Here is a 4,372-nt window from a genome sequence, read left to right on the forward strand (position 1 = left end):
ATGATCCTACATGAAATGGAAAATAAAATAAATGTCTTCTGAAGTTTGAGTCATTCATCGTTCAGGTTACACAGTGTAATTGTTATTGTATGAATAAATATGAATAATGTTACAGCTGCGGATAGTGTTATCATTATTGTCTCCATGGGTAGTCTGCCTAATCCACATTATTGTAATTATGCAGTAATTTAAAAATTTATATCATAATAAAACTTCTGTTTACACAGCAGTCCAACCATTTTTTCACTGTCCTATCAGATCAGCTGAGCAATAACTATGAGCTGTTTCCACTTGTAGGAGTATTGCAGTCTTATTATAAGAAAACACTTCCACAATGGAAACAACTGTGGTTCTTCGGCCTCTGAAGCCTAGTCTCTCCTTGTCTCATCCACCAATGGGTGTCGTCACTGTGACTATGCCCGCAAACCTGTCCTTTAAACTGTAGCATCCATGTCTCACTCAGTCTCTGATTTAACTGCAGTAGTGCTGTAGTAGTTTGTGTTGTGAGTTTCACCACTTCTTGCTGTTGGGTTTTCACACACTTTGGACAGTGCCAGACTAGCTATCTAACCCTGCTTGTAGTGATTATGCTAAGCTAAGCTAATGGCACACAGACATTAAAGTTAAAGAAAGTGAATAAGCCCCAAAATATTCCAATATTCTTCACACTTGTGTAACAATTTCTTTTCAATTCGTCTAGACTTTCCCAAGTTTAAGGACATGGCGGGGCCGTCACAGGCTGAGTTCAGAGCCTGTTTGACATCGGCTCATGACATCGGCAAATTTGACACTGCAATATTGAAAGGATCAGAATGAAGTAAGATGCAACTGGTTGCAGTGTATTGCAGGGTTACTGATAATGGCTGCATACAGTATGAGAAGCAATAATGTGTGACAATTTGCCGCTGGCAGCACACACCATAAACAGAATCTAAGCCTATCTGCATGAAATGGATGAAAGCTGATACAAAGTGACACTGCAGCTCGCCAGCCGTCCTGCTGTTTCCCTCTGTGGGTCAATGCAGAGACGAGATGAGAAACTCCTCCATGTGAATGTAAATGCTTTTAAACAGAACTGAAAGTAGTATGCCACAAAGTCAAAGCTTAAGACAAGAGATGGGTTTGTGTTTTTGTGTATCTGTGTGTGTGTGTGTGTGTGTGTGTTTGTGTGTGTGTGTGGCCAGTGAACTAATTCATTAATCTAGATGACAGTTCTCTGTGAACTCGACAGTACTGTCGGTGGTGAGGAATTACAATGAGACAAACTAGGCGTTGTTCGGCGGAGCAGTGATGCTCCCCTGACATCCCCAGCACTGTTCAAGCCTTTCAAAAATAGAAAGATTGTGTTTCGTAGGAAGCAAGGAATGACAAACATGAAGAGACATTAAACGAACAGCCAAGAATACCGTAAAGTCAAAACACCTTACCAATCTTAATTAGACTTGTCAAAAATATGAAGACGTTACAATGAGATATGCTGCTTCTTGACATGTAAGGTGATCTGTTGCTATGGATGCCTGATAACTGTAGGAATACACAGAGGGCATCAAGGAGATACAAGGGCACCACCTAAGCTAGCTTTGTTTCAGTGATAACTGTCTAATGTATTTACATTCTCCTTCTTTATGTTATGGTAGTTTCCATTGTCCATTTATTCGGATTCAATTGCATACCCACACACAACAGATTCACACAGTACATGCATGTACTTGACATAATACGGAAGACAAAAGCTGGCTACATTGTTGTCTGTCTTCTTCAGGCTTCTTTTTTTTGTAATGGGAAATTAATTTAAAGTCCCCCTTTACTCAAACATGTTTTTGGATGTTTCGCTTATCTTATCTTATGTCTGATTGATGAGACTGATAGATGTGTATGGTTTATTTTTACATCCACCTGCTGAAGAAGGAATGTTTCTCTGAGCTCACCTTAAACCTGAGTATAACACATGTACATATCGGCATGATTTGTGACATCAGAATTAGTATGGCCCCAATTGTGGTCCAATATGCAACTTATACAAGTGTGATGTGGAAACTTGAAGCCTTTAATGCACATACAGTATAGTGAGCAATGACTTTTCAATCGGGGACATCTTGTATCAATTTCAAACATTTGAGAGGATCATATTTTAATGTGTAACTACGTAATTGAACTTTTTAATGAAAAAAAAACCCCTACCAGACACAAATGATTCTTCAAAGCAAAGTATATTTAAGTCTTTAAGCATATCTAGAGGGAATCTTTATATGAACCAATGTTTAAAACTCATTTAAACTAAGAGAAAATGGAGAGAAAAAAGGAAAGAGAGAGAGAAGGAAAAAAGAGGGAAAGAAAGGGAGCGATAAACAAATAGAAAGCATTGCACATGTGGGCGAGTGAGAGAAGCTAGAGCACAGTCGGCACACTCTTTGTGTCATGTCATGCTAGCAGCTCTGTGCGGTTTTAGCCCAGTGGTGTTTTAAGCAGAATGCTAAACAAAGCTAACATCAGAATGCTAACATGCTCATCTTAAGCATGTAGTGTTTACTTTGTTCACCATTTCAATTTAGTGTGTTAGCATGCAAGCATTTGCTAATTCCAATGAGTTCATTTTCACTAGATAAGCAGGAACTGCACATTTTGAAGCCATCATTGGAGCCGTGCAGCTAGAGTGGCTAAAACATTTATTCTCAGGCAAATTTACACCTCCCATTTTTAGTGCCATTGTGTCCTCATTTGTGTCACTAATGAGGGCATTAGGCTACCCAGCTAATGACTTCCTCCCACTAATTGCAAGAGTACTGTGCTATAAGAATAATTTAACAAACTCCTTTAACTAGCCTCTAAATTGCTAGCATGTGTAGCAGTGGTACAGTATGTGACAATTCACCTTGTGCATACCACGTGTTGATGTCATGAGTTCTAAAAGGTTGAAGAAACATGAGGTGGTGTTTTTAAGACTTTTCATCATCTACAAACATCCACAATAAAGGTTAGACCTCCTTTTAGTCTTTAGCAGTTCTAACTTTATGGCTTTTAGATCTCCAAACACTTACATGCACACACATGGCGGGGGGGCATTAACAAATACACACACACAGATGGAAGCAAACCCACACATGCTACTACATCTTCTTATTTAAATTTTGTTCAAGCCTGGGGGCATTACACCAGTGGGTGGGTATTATTTCTCTTCTTCATCCCCCTCTAAATCTGTCATACACACAGTTGTACCTAAGGGTGGTTATGATTCATTAAGACCAAAGCCAGGGTGGGATGAAATGGATAAGGGGACGGTTAAAAGCAAATCTGGTTTAACAAGCGTTTTTAATGGCCTTTTATTGCTTTCAGTCTTCACATTTCATCTGGGTCTGCGAGTGGAGAGCGGGGAGTGGCACCTCTAGTTAACCTGCTACCTCCCAGTTTGCTGTGTCACTGTAGCTGACGAAATGATGACTGAAGCTTACGCGCTCACGCAGCGGAGTCACTGATCTCATTCTGCTGAGGTCATGATCGACTACACCCTTGATGATGAGAAGAACCGCATTTCCCATGGGGCAACCGTCTTCTTTCCTGGCAGCGGGATGCGGAGGGTTACTGTGGCTTTATTCAGTGCAATGCCTTGTACATCTTTCCCATTTTATGACTGTGGGTTCCAATTATAATGTACAGGCTAGGCTGTGTGTGAAGGGGCACAGGCAGGTTTGTGTGTGTGTGTGAGAAAGGAGAAAGAAACTGATGCTTAAATACATTTTGAAGAACTGAAGAGACTGTAAGAGTAACGTCAGAGCCAGAGAGTGTCTGTGTGTGTGTGACATGAGTTCTGCTGACATGTGTTCTGCTCTCAGTGTTCCCTCATCACACCGCCTTTTCATTTGTCATGACCTGTGCTGACCTGTGATGGGAGCTGCTCCGTAACCACCATCTTGAACAGCATACAAAACAAAAAAAGCCCCCCCCTTGCATTATTATACTATTATATTATCATTATATCAGTGGTATAAAATGATCTTCAAATGACAATAATATCGCAATTATTTCTGAGACAATATATCGTCCAACAAGTGTTATCGTGACCTGGCAAGCCAGGACAAAATAATGTACCTTGACCTAAACACCTGAGCCTGTTGCATCAGCTGTTCATATAAAAACAACATATACTATTTCTTATGTATTGTTCAGTTTGTTACTGAATATTTATACCTACTGTTACATGTATGTAGGTATAAATACTAAAAGTTACTGTGCAGCCTGTGATGTTGCAGTAGCTTTCTGCTCAAATTGTTAATTGTTTCCTTTCAGCAGATGTACATGCTACTAAGGCTTGTATGAGCTAATACATTCACTTGAGAGGAAAAAAAAATCTCCATCCATTCATCCATCCATCCAT

Source organism: Scomber scombrus, chromosome 7 (genome assembly GCF_963691925.1).
Source record: "Scomber scombrus chromosome 7, fScoSco1.1, whole genome shotgun sequence".
NCBI lineage: Eukaryota > Metazoa > Chordata > Actinopteri > Scombriformes > Scombridae > Scomber > Scomber scombrus.